Source organism: Anas acuta, chromosome 4 (genome assembly GCF_963932015.1).
Source record: "Anas acuta chromosome 4, bAnaAcu1.1, whole genome shotgun sequence".
NCBI lineage: Eukaryota > Metazoa > Chordata > Aves > Anseriformes > Anatidae > Anas > Anas acuta.
The window spans coordinates 56,930,969-56,947,827 of record NC_088982.1 but is presented as its reverse complement, the minus strand read 5'-3'; the positions used below and the strand labels follow the sequence as shown (position 1 = coordinate 56,947,827).

The window sequence follows — 16,859 nt, the reverse complement described above, 5'->3', positions numbered from 1 at the left end:
TCATCATGCTTTATATGCCTATGTTTGATTGCAGGGTTATATGACTTTTCACTTGTTCATAGTATGGGCAGAGGCTAAAATAATTGAATCTCAGCTGTCACAGCTTTCCTAAAACTTACTGTATTTTATGAAAATATGTTAAAATAGAAATTTTTCAAGGGATCATCTACTCACATTCAGAGAGAATTTCATCTGCAGTTTGTATATCAGGAACAGTACACAGGGCTGATTTTTTATTCATGTTTAACATTTTATTTTACAGTTTAAAAAAAAAAAAAGAAAGAAAGAAAGAAAGAAAAAAAGCTTCTTATTCTCTTACTACAGTCAAAGGGGTTTCTCCAGCTATTATTTGACCATTCTTCCACTCTCTCAGCTAAAATTGCATTATTGCTAGACTAGGTTCAAGACTTCCCCTCTTCCTTCTTCTGTTCTTTCACTTGATATAAGCAATAAGGCCAGTAAACAAGATGAGTCAGAAGCACTTTTCTGCTTTCTTGATGTGAGAGTGATTTTCTGTGGGAGTGTGCATTTATGCATGAGAACAGGAGAGATGACCCTAGAAAAGGAGGAGGAGGATAAAAAAGCAAGCTACATCAAAACAGCATCACAGAATATAAACTGTAAAAGAGATTTTGCCAAAGAATGTGAATTACGAGTGATGTCACTCAGGTATTTATTAAAAAAAAAAAAAAAAAGCCCGTGCATATATAGTTTAAATCTTGTATTTAGTTACAAAATGTGGAACTCCCATATGAGTCCAATCAACCCCAAAGGAGGAAGACATACAGGTTTTACTGCTATACTGAATACCACTAAAGAACTTAGAAAAAATAAATAAATAGTGCCTATCAGCATGTAGGGCCATGAAGACACAAAACACCACACAGCAGAGCAACAATCCTCAAGCAACTAGAGCAGTGATATCTGGAACCTAACGCAATAGAGACATGGAAAGGTAACAAAATTCAGCTCAGTGCAAGGCTGAGCACATTTGAGCACATAGGTCCAAGGAGGCCAGCCAAACAGTACACTGGACAATGGAAGTATCAATGTAGGAATGCATTTGAATGCATGACAAGTTTTTAAAAACCACTGAACAACAGAAATGGAAAATCAAGAGAATCCTTTGTTAGGTTAGAATAAGTTTTCAGCTAAATCAGTAAGCACGTCCGAGTGCTTTAAAGAGATTATGAATAATTGTTCTTAGCCATTACCTTAGTCAGAGGCTTTTTAATGTTTAAGAGCAACAAGTCCATTTTTCTGGTAAGATGTACCGTGACTCCTTTCTACCATATATCCATGATGCTTTGTGATATGGAATGCTTGCTTTTAACTGTCAGCATTGAATTAATATTTTGTTTATATAAACCCCAAATTTATTTAAATTTCTTTTCAACTCAGTTGGATCCAGGATCCACTATGAGCTCTCTCTAATTTTGTTCTTTCACTTCTTAGGTTTGATCTTTCAGCTTCACTGAGTTTCACCTTCTCTCTCTATGGTATTTGAAAGGGCAGCCTATAAGTGCATAGCCCTCTCCTTTGTTTTGTTTTGCCTTTCCCTTTGCAAGAAATACCCAAAATATATATTTGCATTGAAATCATAAGATTTAAATAATTATTGTCTATTTAACCAATAAAATAACTTACTTCTTTGTGAATCATATGCAAGAAAGAAATAATGTCAGCTCCTTTAAGTATGACAAAAGGTCATGACATCTGGAGACAATCACCATTCTATGTTGTCCTCTGGATGGAAGGACAAACAAGGAAAGGTGGGATAACTTCTTTCTTACGGATGTATCACAGTGTTCCATCTTACCTTTGAGATCTACTTGTTCTTAGGTGAAAATAGGGGAATATTTCACTGTGTGCTCACTGAAGGTTTTTTACACTTATCAGGGGCATTGGATAAACTCTAAGAATTGTTAATGTGAATAAGATGAGAGTTATCTCATTGCAGCTCAAGAGAATATAGCAGGAACTGGTTATTCAAAGTACCTGTTTTTGATAACATCACAAGATGTCTCTTGGAACTAAGTACAGCTGTTTCTTGAGAATCTAGGTATTTGATATTTGGCAGATAAACTTGATGCATAAAATGTAAGACAATCCAAGGTCAAATCGGTTTATCTAGAATTCTGCTAGACACATACTGCTATTTGATATGTATTGTTATTTATACATTCTTACTCACTTCTGCCATCTGACTGCTTAAGTCTTTACTGAGTGATTGCTGGAGTCCAGACTGATAGAACTGTACTTTTTGTGAGTATTTTCTTTCTTTCAATGTAAAATATTTGCTATTTAGTAATCCAGTAATTTTGGAGAAATCTAGAAGCAGGAAAAATGATATCAAATCTATGATTTAATTATATAATACATATGTATACATGTACAAAACCTAGAAGAAATTTCCCTGATTGGATATGACTTTTTGGACATGAGAAGGTTTATGAACTGGATGAGTTCTGCAAAGCTGCTGTTCTAAACTGCAGAGGAACCAAGAATTATTTTAGCTACAGGAAACACTTGACATTCATTACTTTTGGCATAGCCCTCAGTTCTTGTCCTTTTCAAAGAGCTCAGAAGAATTTGTATTCATAATGATAGTCTGAATGACCCTACATGTTAAAATAAAATCATAGAAGAAACAAGAAAACATATATCATGCTTTTCATGCATGAGACTTCTACAGTACAGGGGAAAAAAATGTGTCTCCGTGATGTAAGAAATATCTCTGTGATAAGGTGGGTCAGAAAACAAACTTTTATTTTTTTCCTTGGTAGTCATTCAGAAACATATAGACATACAGTCAGCTGCTTCAATTATTATTTAATTGTGTAATCATGAAAAGGTGCATGTCATTAGGATTATCTTTCTGAAAAGATTAGGCCTTGTATTATTTTAGTGGGGACTGGCCTTTAATAAGAGACACTCAACATTTTTCTAATACAGCTCCAAAAGGGTCTCTTAATGCAGTTATCTCTACACTGTCAGAAGGTCTGTATACATTTTTCTCAAAAGATATCTCCAATTTTATATTGTATGTATTTTCTGAGTATTAGATGCCCCACTTTATGGATTTTACATATAAGGAAGTGCACAGATAACAATAATTTATTTTAAAATTCCTATTTAAACACTGTTTCCAGCCCTGTAACTAGGTTAGGAAATGAATGAATTTATTCCCCTTTAGGGTCTGAAACTTAATAGCAGACTTCAAATGCAAAAAATAAGGCCTAAAAACCCAGACTTCAGTGAGACAAAACTGTTCACATAAGAAACATATATGTTGAAGCATTAACCGAATTAAGGTTGCTCCTTCCACCCTACTTAGTCATTAAAAAAATAAAAATACAAAAATAAAAATACATGTATCTTTTTTTTTTTTTCATCTGTGTTTCTTGTCTATTTCAATTACTATCTAATTAAAGCAGGAGCTGTTTACCTCTCTGCATTAACATGACCTTGGCTATGCAACAGACATCATCATGTCCTTATTAACTAATATCATTTGCAGTTTCCAAAGCACTGCAGCAACATTTATTTTGATTAAATTATTATTACTTATGGCAACTACAAATCAGATTTGGATCATGATTCCATGACTTCTTTTATAAACAAAATGTTCCATAACTAATATTTTTTCCATCGCTGTTGATTTGTAAATTATTCTTTCCAAAATAAATGCTAAACTAGACAATGTGCTGTTCAGAAAACACGTCATTCAAGTTTTTGTTTCTTACAGATTACCAGGAAAAGTTTGCAGCTCTGCAAATCAAGAGTTTAAACACAAACACCTCAGAAGCTCCTACATGTCACTAACCAAAGGTATCAAAAATGTCTTAGAGAATTTGTTGGGTATGAATGCTACAGTGACAGTTGAGGGTATTTTATTTTGCATTTCACCACTACGATAGCACCAGTAACTTTCTCCGAGAACTTCCCAAGGTTACATATACATGCTTGTGTTTGCGTACTGTTATGCCCCCCCCCCCTCAGAAAAGAAAAGAAAAAAAAAAGTATTCACTGCATTCATTCATTCATTTATTCATTCAACATTTCACTAAGAAATGTTTGCATGGTAGAGAATATTTTTCTATATTGTATTAGGTGGCCCATTATCCATAATTTTTCCAAGGCCAATTCTAATTTATTTCTACACTTTCTTTGCTCTTCTGTACAATTAATCATCACTCAGAACCAAAATAATACTAGTTTTTGTTTGGCAATTCTATTTTGGTAAATTACCTGGAACCATTGTAGGAAAGAGGAAAAAAAAATAAAAATAAAGAGTATCACAATTTCAAATTTAACTTTTTATTATTATTTAAAAAGCACTGATTATACTGATATAATCATATTTTTGGATTATCTAAGCATCTCAGTTGTTGAACATTTTACAGACTTTAGTCCAGAGGGGAGCTGAAAGCTCTGCAAAATACTCTGCAGAATATATCCATGACTATAGCACTGATCTTGCTCTGTTGAGTAACAATTCGATTCTGCCAGGTTGTCTACATTTGTATTTCCCACTGACATCAGTGAATATTAAAAAGTCTCTTAAAATGTGTAAGCAAGGCTGACAAGGCAACCAGGCAGTAACGCACATCGGGCTATTGTGTATGATGACATGGTATCAGAATTTTGGTAAACAGTAGACATTTCAGACATCAAAAACTCAGCAAATGGTCTTTTAGGCCTACAAAATTAGTGAAAGAGGAATTTTCCTGAAAGGGCCTCTCGGCTTCAGTATGTAGCAAATGTAGTCATCACAATGAAGGATCTATGAATAGATACACCACTACAATAAATGATCTCTCTGTACATATAGAGATCTAAATACATTGGAAAGACAGATTCTAAATTCCTGGAGCACATAACAGCCTTAGAGAATAAATACAAGATTTATCTTTCTTCTCCTAAAAATTCCAAACCAGTAGAGGATTATAAAAACAAAAACTTTTTTTTTTTTTTTTTTTTCTCCAAGAGGCTCTTTTGTTAATATTCAGCTTCTCATTGATCCTCACAGAGAGTAACCAAAAAGAAAGTTTCCTGAGAGATATGATCCATCATTACTCAAAAGACTTGTATTTCCCATGCTACAGACTGCTGGAAAAAAAGTACTTTTACTGGGAAGATGACCTGAAAATTATGTACAATCTGAAGGTCAGTAACCTTATTTATTATTAACCTGCAATGGACAAATCTGATTTCGAGAACTGAGTTACATGATCTTACTATGATTATTGTTGTGATTTATATTTTAGCATTTTTAACAATGAAAATCTTGATCTAAACTGGATTTTATAAACAAAACATGTAAATAATATAAAGATATTTTTATAATAATATCTCTTTACCAGATTAAAATATTTATTTACTGTTTCTGCAGTTAACATCCTGATATTACATTTTGGACAGCCAGAGGTATTGTTATGAATGGTCTCATATTCAGAGATGACACAAAATTTTGGATATAGTTCCTAATTTTGAAGATGATAAAAACTATTCACTTACTGTAAGACTGTAAGGTTATCAGGAAAGAAAAAAATCTTAAAAAAAAAAAAATCCTCCAATTTATACTATAAACAATGTCATTTGATCACAAAGTGATATTCAGTACTATCCAAGAATTCAAACTTCCTTGGTCCAATATAACCCCCAACTTGAGGCCAAGCAGGGAGGTAGGTGGTGATCTCTTCTCTCTGGTGATCAAGGATGTGACAGTAATGAAGCAATGACTTCAGGTCGCATCAGGAGAAGTTTAGATTGGATATTAGGAAAAAGTTATTTATTGAGAGGGTGATCAGACATTGGAAGAGGTTTCCCAGGGAAGTGATCACATCCCCTAACTTCTGCTCTTCCAAAGCTGAGGGTAGTGAGCTTGCTGTGTGCCCTCCTTGCTGCCCATAATTCAGACTTATTCCAGCTGCCCTTAATTCTCCTGACCTTAATTTCTCTTTCATCTGTAGTAATTCATTCTGGTTTTAGTCTAGTATAAAAAAAAATAAGTATATCTTTCTGACTTTTCTGTGATTATTTTTGTACTATATTGCAAACTTCTTTGAGACTTTTCATTTTAAGGTTGATTTAAATCATTTCAGATTTTTTATTATTACAGGTCACAGATGCATCTTTTTTCCAAAAATTTTAAACAAAATAACTGTGCTTTTCCATGTTCTATTTGTATTTCAAATGACTAATTTACCCCCTTAAATAGCACATGATACATAAGCAAAGTACAAAATAATTAACATGTTTAATTAACAAGGCATGAGTCCCCACCAAACTTTACATTCTTTCTCTCTGAGAGATGCAAATAGTTCAGATGGCAAATGTGAACTTCACTGACTGCTAAAGCATAGTCTTACAGAGATATCTGTAAAGGTTTATAGTCAGCTGAGAATTGATGAACTGCTGAGCTAATAAAGTTAAGCAGGAAAATATTTAATAGCAAAGATATGTATCAAATCAATATTTAACTTTTCCACATGAGTAACTATGTGGAAAAAGTTTCTGCACAAGAGCAGGAAAAATTCCCAGCTGGCCAGGCCGGTTCATACACATTTATCAGAAAATAACAAGTCTGAGTATGCTCTTAGTCTGCATTGAAAAAAAAAAAAAAAAAGCCAGGAGCCTAATATTCTTGCCCATGGGCCCAGTTTATCCCATGCTTCTAGAGACTGTCTCAAGAGATCTGTGGTACTAAGAATTCAGCTGACTCTGTAAGCACGTCCATTTGGAACCTGAATGCAATCTGTCCAGGGAGCACTTTGGTGGTGCTGTAAAATGTGGTAAGCATTTAAAAAGCATTTCCAACAGAAAGTATGAAGTTGTTAGGGCTTGAAGTTTTTCATTTAGATTCTGCAGACATACGTAACTGTCCAGCCATCATCACTTCTTACAGAAGCTACCTGTTTTGAGTTAGTTTTTTTTCAGTTACAGCTGGATATTTCTTTTTATAGAGGGATCCACTACATAAATGCCATCTCCAGCCATCCATGGGTGGGGGTAGGGGTATTTTGTATTGCAGTCAAGGCAAAGAACTGCAAGCACATACCATAGCTACTCACTGAAAGCATGAGAGAGTGGTGAGAAATATAGAATTTCCTACAGGAACTCCAGCAACTTCTTACTTCCAGGACTTTGGCAACACCTAGTCAAAGTCTGCTTGTAGTTTATACATAGATTCAAACAGCCTTTAGGTGAAGAGGTTGCAACAGAGTGAAATTACATCAGCAGAAATATTTTCATAATATTAAAGATCTTAACATTTAACCAACCATAGAGAGAACACTGATTTGATTGACCTTTAAATATGCAATCCAGTACGACCAGACAGCATCAGAGCAGCTTCTGTGTGCTCTGCCCAGTGCACCTTGGCAGGCTGCTTATGTCCTTCAGCTTTTTCTCTTTGGTCCTCATTTTGCCCTTGTCATTTCTTTCTGAATTGTGATTTGGTCTCCAGTCAAACCTGTTGTGATTAGGCAAGATCTGCAATTTTAGCAAATTATATTGGCTCCAATGAGGTCTTGTCCTCTTTCACGTAAACACTCCACTACAATTCAGTTCCCTTAATGAAATGCTCTTAAAAAAAATAAAATAATAAAAACAAGGGGGAGAGAGAGAGACCATCCTGAAGCTTTATTCTCTTTCTTTTTATTCTTTTCCTTAGATTTTTGACTTTGCCTTTCTTTCTGCTGTTTTTTATTCAGTGTTCTGAATTCTGCTCTTTAAAAGTTCATAGCACAACACTGATGGAGGAGGCACAGATAGCAGTTACTAGGATATTAAAATTAATTGTTCAGCAGGCAGTACTGTCTGAAGACGTGCATATGTTCACCTCATACAGAGGTGCCCTTTCTTTGATATTCATGTTGGCTGAAGTTATGACTATACCACTGTATTTATGGCTTTCTAACTGACTACAGAATGTGCCTCAGATTTTTTGGTATAGTTTTTGCTGCCTTTTAACTTACATTCATCTTCTTTAACAATACAGTCTATACTACAAAAAAGAGATGTACATAGAAAGGATCAGAGAAGCCCTCAAAAGCACTGGAAGAGAATTAAAGAATGCATGGATAATTTAGAAACCAATATTTATCAACAAATCTGTGCCACGAGTGGGTATGGTTTGTGACAGTATACTGTTGGATAGCGCAACCTGTACCATTCCTAAAAAATGTTGCCCAACACCACCAGTGCTCATCACCCTGAGCACTATTTTGTACTATTTGCACTATTTCAACCTTACAAAGACTGTGGTTCAGAGACATGTCACAGTGTAATTACAAAATGGGAAAGAAACTTGTTCAGCTTACTTTACCTGGAATTAACACATAATGAAGAGATTAGATGCTTTACTGATAAAGAAAACTTATCACAAAGCCAGGGAATGAACCTCCAATTTCCAAATCATAATTCTATGCTTCATCACCAAATAATCCTTTCTTCCAGTGCTATTCCAAAATGTATTTAAATGAACTGACTGATATTTGCAATGTTGAACCAGCTCATATTCCCATTCCACAGTATACATTGAAATGCCCAAAGCAGCTATAAAACACCCTGTCAGCCTGTTTATTTCAGTTACTCCCAAGGATATTGGTAACTACAAGCAACATAATAGATTACTCTCCTTCTTGCTATTTCCTGTATTTGTGTATCCAAGAGATGTGTTAATTAAACCTCACTACTGTCTCTCTACACATGAATATTTCAAAATAACACTGTGCACAACTACTTTAGAGATTAGATCAGTCATGCTGCGGTATCATACATGTATAATTGCAGGCACAACACTAAGTTTCATGTGATGCACATTTAATATTGAAATATTTGCACTTACTGTAACTGAACTGTAAATACTGAACTGCAAATACTGAACTGTATTTGCACTTACACCAGTTATTTGGTCATCTGTTTATTTCTTGTGATGTGGGATGTTTTGTCATCTGGACGTTGGAAGTACTATTGCTATACACTTTTATTTCTTTCTTGTCTTTTAGTTGGCTAGTTGTAAGCTATACTGGTAGGAGGAAGGAGGAACTTTGAACGTGCATACATACATTTTGCAGAGTTACCTATTTTGAAAGATCTGATCCATACACCAGCTAAATAGCTATCCTTGAATAGTTTTCCTATTGAACATTGTAAAAGGCAAGATTTAAAGTAATAAATTCTGAGGAAATGCACGGAGTGAACTGAAATTTCATTTTTCATGGTTGACTGGAAAAAAAAATGTAGAAGATAGAGCCCACAGTTAGAAAAGCAATAAGTAATTATACATCTCCTATTGTAGCCAGTATTTATGGAGATCACACGGATTGTTTTGCTCTGTCCCCAGGATAAGGATGCAGTGCATCATGCAGCTCTCTGGTGTTTCACAGAAACTGCTTGGCTTCTAAGGGCATGTTAAAGGGTTGCCCTTACTTTCACCCAATAAGAAAAAAGGAGCACTGATGAACTGCTGATGTACAATGTTAATACATTTGTGCAAAGACGTGTGCATTGGGCTCTCAACTACAGTAGCTGCCATTTGCTACTGTAGGTCCAAGCAGGTCCATTTGCTAAATGTTGGCTACTCAACAGGTACTGTCTGTATGTGACTATTAGAGTACTTACCTGGCAAAAATAAATCAATATTCAATTTAAAGTATTTTTTACTGTTGAAAATGTGTTTTACTCTTTAGATAGTAACCATACAATTATTCAATGTACCAAGGATATGCCTACATATATGGATACTAGAACCAGTTATATAGATGTTATTTGGTCATTTTTCAATTTCTTCTTATGCTTTGTTATGAGTTATTTACATAGAAGGCAGTTGTTTCAGAATTTCTTTTGCCATGCTAGGGCTTCTGACACTGACCATTCCCAGTCAGAGGAAGAGATGTCACCATCTCATGGACAGCTGGGCAAAATATCTGTTCTGGTACAGATAAGCATTGTCTCTCAAGAAGACAATAGCATGGATATAGGGCATGCTAATTCAGCATGAACTAGCTTATGCCCTGCAGACTGGGAGTTAGCTAAATGTTGACGTGTGACCATGTAGACATGCCTACACACCCTGACATGCCTAATTTCAGAGTGTGTAGATGACAGATGTCAAATAAATATGAGTGTATTAAAAACAGGAAACATTAGTTTTCAAAGTAATACCTTTGCTTTGCAGGGTTTTAGGGAAACAGTAGTGGGGTAGCAGTCACAGATAAACAGGTCTTCAGTTAAACATTTTATCAAGGGGGAGGTTATTCCAGACCAGCAGAGATATGACAGTATGTGTCATATCACATCTAAATTAGAAATGTTTTGTCAGAACCTCAAGAGAGAACCTCAACCCCTGTAAGATATGTTGAACAGCTAGAATGATATACTCTAAGTGTAAGGCTTGCCACAGTAGTCACCACACAGTATCTACTGGATATTAGAAAGACAGCTATGAAATTGACCTTGCAATCTGCTGCAAGAGAAAGACAATGAGATGAAGGACCATGTGGAATCAAAATTTAATGGCAGGGCCTTAAAGGCAACAACTGTGCTGTAAGCACAGTGGTAATATTGCAACTATGAGTGACTTTGCCCAGGGCAGTTCAAAGTTTCTAACTTGCTACAGTTCTTCTGGCCACTTCAGTCTTCTCTTAACCTGATTACCATTATCACATTTCATTAAAGCCTACAAATTATGTCCTAAATATAATCTGTTTAGTCTTAAGTGTATTTTGGTTCTATAGTCTCATTGTAATTAGACAACAATGGCAAAGCTGTCAACTAGATGCTGCTTGTTATTTATGAATTCAGAGTTAACTATTCTCCACATATCCCAGTGATGGCAAGAAGACCAAGTACTATGTTTGTTATGTTTTCTTGTTGGGAGGTGGAGGGGAAAAAACAACATGGGAGAGAGGGTAAGAGCCTGCTGGTCAACAAGTGATAGGTACTTTATAAAAAGTAGTTGCAGTAATGGCACAAATACAAAACAGAATTGTAGCAAAAACATACCTTAACAACAGCATTCCATCTGGAATCTAACAAGTGGCTTTAGATGTAAGAATAAGATCTGGTGTTGTGGGCACTGTTAAGTTGTCAGTGCAGCCTGTAGCTCAAAACGTGAATGCTTTGTGTATGAACAATGTCAACTTCTTCAGAAATTGCAAAGGAGGTGTGGGTGGACAATCAATCACTGGGAAAATAAGAACAGACAGCAGCATTTGATCTACTTTTAAACTGTTTAAAATACTCTTTTTTCATGGCCATTGTACAATATCCACGCAGGCCTTCCCCTCAAAGGAACTGTATGTTCAGAACAAGAATAGCACAACCCCTTCCAGAAATTCTGCAGACTCAAATATACTTTTAGGCATAACATGAACAAACTAAATGTCAAAATGTTATTTTGAAAGAGAAAATACAAATTTATGCCATCTCTAAAGACAGAATCAGGTTTGGTGCACTGTTTATAGGGAGTTCTGATTCACTTGGCTATCAGTTTTGTACTGGTTTCTCTAATTTGCAGTCAGTCTATATTTTAGCAGATCACCAATACTTTACAGTTGTAATAAAAGCTTAATATGAAAAATCTTGTAAGACTGATTGAAACATTTTTTTCCACTTATAAACACATGATTAAAAACTGATTATGGTATACAAATTCATAGTTCCAAAAGAATGTAATAACAATGTAGGCAGATGTCTTTCACTCAGTAATTTAAGAATCGCTGAACAGATGAAAGGCATTTTCTTATGAAAAGTAAGTATTACTGGAAATTTTTAATGAATCTAGCATATTTCTTACACCAAAACATTGAAACAGATAAATGATATTACTGTGGTTGAAGTCCTTGAATCACAAAATAATGTCTTTCTAAGCGATTTGATCTAATCTAGCTAGAACTTAATGAGTGAAAGTTTTCCCCCTGACTGTTCTTTTAATATTCCATTCCATTCTTTATTCATAATTCTGTAAGGGAAAAAATATCTCCACACTTCTATTTCATAATAAAACACTAGTCACTTAGATGGTCATCACTGTAAGACCTTGATGGCAGTAGCAGGACCATACTTCATAAAACATGGTAACTCCAATTAGATCAACTTCCCCAGGGGATGTTAAACTAACAGCAACATTAGAGAAATTAAATAAGTAGATTCTGCAAACAATAGAAAGAAGCACATCAAATTAACAACTAATCAGCAAAGAAACCAACAAAAGAGTCAGCCGAGTAAGTGTCAAGATTACATTCAGATGAATCTGAAAGAAAAATCAGGTTTAACTTTTCAGAAAAGGAACAGAAATGATAAATGAGCTATAAAAGCACATTAATATTACCAAACTAGAAAACTAGCAGATTCTATGTTAGTTTGGGGCACTAGATATGTTTCCTCACAGATGACTTACATCTCAAAATTATGTGCAAATTCAGAACTTGAAATCTCACTGATTGTAATGTATAACACAGACCAATAGACTGATTTCTGGAATAGGACAAACAATAACAGTACTGCAGCACCAGCTAACTATACAACTGCTCAGCAAGTAAGGTCACTTCTCCTCTAGGAAGTGTGCTTCACAGAGCAGATTAATTCACATGCTTCCTTGTGTACCTCTCTGTTTTTTGTTTTGTTATCGTTGCTGTTTTGTTGTGGTTTTTCTTTTTTGTTGTTGTTGTTTTCTTTTTTATATATCAACACATAAATGACATAAAAATAAAATGGATTTTTCTACTGTCTTATAACACCTCATTAATTTTTAAATGAAATTAAGAGTTTGGAAATGTTTATTATTATTAAACATGGTCTAATAGACCACATATATAATTTTTACCATTGATTTTGCAGGTGTGGTCCAAGTATATTTTCCTCCTTCCCAAATCCTTATTATTTATAAATAAATAAGATTATCGTCTCTTGAAATCACATTTCTTATAAAGTATTTTTTGAAGTAAGGTAGTCTTATTATGATTCCAATCTTGAATGCTACAAAGATCATCCTTAAACAACATTAACGTGTTGCAAAATAGTACTTGTATTTTGATCACAGAAGTTAGATTATGCTAAGTATTGTAAATGCATTTTTGTAACACAGACTTGTTAAGTTTAAATTCTCCTCTAGTATGATTATGCTATCTTAATACTGTCAGGAATTACAGCCCCGTTCCATTTAATTTACTTCCCAGCCTTATTTCAACAGTTTAGCATCATAATGGTATCTTCAAATCACATCAGAAGAAGTAAAAATTCAAATGCATTCCATGCATTCCATTCCAGAGAAAACTTGATACCTTTTAGTTCTTCAGCTAAGGAGCATAATTAATGTCAAAAAGATAAACTTTGGCAGCAGGAAGTCTCTAAAGTTCTGTATGGTTTACAATTTCCATGGGACAAAAGAGGGCAAAAATTAAAATAAAAATGTTTTTAAACAGTTTTCAAAGCATTCTTTAAATATGTCACATTCATATGAAGCTATCTTTACCGTTTTTATTCTATATATTCTTTTTTATTCTCTCCCACATTCCTGTGGTTCAATAGTCCTTCAAAGTTGCCAGCTGCCTTTCAAATAATTTATAGATGCTGTGAAAAGTATCACACAGACATTCAGACATTCAGAGTTAGATTAATTCCCTGCATCACACCTTCACTATGACATCAGCTATTATACAACTTTTTGAAAATATCTTATTTAAGTTTGTTGCTTATGTAAGTATTTTAGTAAGTTTTTTAACTGATTTGAATCAGAGAGTGCTTACACATACATATTTCTTAGATGCAGGTACAGAAATGGATTGACAGTTTTTTTCTTGTCAAAAGAATTCCTCTCCATGTAGCCCAGAATACACATTCATTTAGCAATACATTCATAACAGGATGTTGTAAGTATAGACTGGATAAGTTTGTGCAAAATGAGAACTCAGCTGTTTTCAGAAATTAACTCTCTAGGACTGCTTCCTAGGAGATCTTCTGCAGTAGTCTACAACACTTTTATTTATCCCATAAGAGCTGTGATTTACCCTTAAGCCAAGTTAACATACACTTAGTAGAGAAAATGCAATGATAGTTTCTCTGTATGTACTCAGAGCTTACCATTCACACACTTAAATCCAAAAGGTCACCATGCTGAAAACCTCCAACAACTTGTAATTTGCCTGACACATCTGTGGAGATGAGCTAGAGATCAGGACATCCCATCCATGGCTATCCATCCTTGTCTTGTAAGTATTTAAGTTTGAATCCTTAAGTAAGGATTAAGACTGATGGAGGCCTCCATCCCTCTCTTGGCCAGTGAAAAATTAACTAAAATGCAAAGTGAAATAGGAAATATACTGCACTTAAAAGCCTGACACATGAAGTAGAAAAAGTCAGATATGTGATATTTCTCGACAGATGCATTAATAACTTCCCCAGGACCATGGGTAAGTTTATTTTTATTTTTTTGAAAGGACATTTTCAAGGATACAGCAAGACTGAACCACTTCAAGGAAATGTCCTTTCCACAGTGAGGATAGCTGAAGGCAAGCTAGAGGAGCTGTGTTAGGATCATACTTGTCCCCCAGTAAATACTTATCCTCTGGGCAATACAATACATAACAGAACCCATTGCTTAGCCCTGAGTTCAAAAAATGTTTACATTTAAGAAAAAAAAAATAGTGTATGTTTAAACCCCATAAATATTTACACATTTTTCACAACGTGGAACTTCCAGCAAAGGGATTTGATTTTGAGAATGTCAGTGACTAGTCTACATAAAAAACATCAGTCTGAGTGCCCACACCAAAACAAACTTAAACTTGTATCCAAACCTCTGAAGTGAATAATAACAGAGATTTTAGGAAAATAGTATTGGAAGCAGAAGTACTAGGATTTTTCTCCTATATTTCCACATTTGCCCCAAATTATGGCAATCACATTTTAGGTACTTTTTGATTCATCCTCCCTGCTAGCATGTGTATTTATTCCCTTTTATATCTTCTACCTCTATAAATAGGGAAATTACTTAAGAGAGGACATTCACTTTGGCATTGTGTGAAAACATGCTGCTTCCCTTTGAAACCTTCTGCTCTTTGTGCCCACTCCAAGTTCCTGTGTTACAAGCAATGATAAATTAACAGTTCCCTACTGATTTTCTTTGCATAACACAACATTATATAATGCTGTATCACGCTCCTTCATTCCCTTTGAATGCTGTCATAGTCAGTCCTATTTACCTTTTGTGGATGTTTTGCCATATTTCTGACCATCCTTAAAATTCTCTGTACCTCGTCTAGTTCTAAGGCCTCTTTCAGAAAGGATGCCGCAAAATGCATTCAACTTTCAAGTTATGAAGCACTGTGAATTCACAGTATCATACTGGTATCTTCTGGTTTACATTCTGTTCTTTCCAAATAATTCATCTTCTTGGTCTGCTGCTGCAAACTAATTCAATGTGCTTGGACAGCCACCCACGGTGAATCCACGATCTTGCTCCTGATTGTTCACCTCTTCCACCTAGTACCCTGGGCATTTGCCATCTTTAAATTTCATCTGCATTTCTCATTCACTATGGGGAGCTTTTTGAGACTGTTTTGCAACTCTACTATCAGGAGTGAAAATTATCCTGCGTAATTATTGACATCCAGAAACTATGTAACCTTACCTACAATATCAAGATTATTGTGTGATGCATACCCTAACCCAGATCTTTGTGGCGTTTGATTGGCAAAATCTCTACACTGTGAAAAATGACCTTTTAATTCTTATCTCTGTTTCTTACCAGTCGTAAGTCTGAGAGAAACCAAACCTTATTATTTCTTGATAGTTTTATTATCTTTAAAAGTTATTGGTAAATAATCTTTTCAAAAGCTTTTTAGAAGGATTTATGAAATGGATCACCCCGAGTCACATGCTTATAAGCTTAGTGACTCCTTTGCATTTCTTTTACAATATTATATAGTACAATAGCTTGAGTTTGGATTGTTAATTGCATCTTGAGTATGACAAAATGAGTTCTTGGTAGTCTGTGCAAGCAGTTTATGCAGCTAGTCTGATATGTCCACGCTGAATATGTACTCACACCTACATTTGACACAAGAGGAAGCAGTGAAGACAGCAGATATTTTAATCCCCTGTTCAGACCTCTCTGGCACATGCAGCCAAACAGTATCCTTAAAGATCTGTCAATCAAACACAGAAGTTTCACTTCATTATTGCAGAACTTTCTACTCTATGCAGTTCACCTCTTAACTTAGTATTCACACATGCATTCTTACAAATATATGTATTCCTGTCTTTCTTTTTCCTTTTATTAAAAGAATCAGTGGTGAAAAGTCTGATTGGCTTTTGTAGGCCTTGCTCAAGCATAGAAGAAGCCAACAGCCCCTTGTTGTCTTTTCAGAAATAGAGATAGTAGGAGGCTCAATCCCCTTCACATTACTGTGTGCAAAAATTCCCTGAGGCCCTATCCAGCAGTACCCTGACTTTCAAGGCAAGAAACATGTCTGGTAGATAAGGCCTGGGATCAGACTGCCTTTTCTTTACAGCACTAAGCAAAGCTTTGGCATAAGAAGGAATTCACACCAGCTCCTAATATTCTTGCACTGGGTGAAGTCTCATTCTGGTACTTCATTCTTCAGTGAAATAATTTCTATGAACAAATATTACATGATGGGAGTAACAGTGGCAGGTTTCAACCTGATTCAATACAATATAGTAAAAATACCTCCAGAAAAGTAACAATAAAGAATTTAAAAATGAAACATTTCGGTATTTCTATAATACAGACTATAATTGCTCAATAAATCTATTGAATTAAATAGTGTTAATCAAATTTTAAAAAGTATTCCAGACTGCACAGCTGGTGACATGGTCAAGCATTT

General features: G+C 34.9%; 1 long non-coding RNA gene across 1 annotated transcript in view; it reads left to right on the top strand.

The window, feature by feature from the left end:
* LOC137855269 (uncharacterized) overlaps positions 1-5,171 on the top strand; it is a 132,266-nt gene extending 127,095 nt beyond the window's left edge. The window contains exons 4-5 of the long non-coding RNA XR_011095658.1: positions 3,749-3,831; positions 5,109-5,171. This is a non-coding gene — a long non-coding RNA (uncharacterized lncRNA). The remainder of the gene's footprint in view (positions 1-3,748; positions 3,832-5,108) is intronic.
* Positions 5,172-16,859: the final 11,688 nt, after the last annotated feature.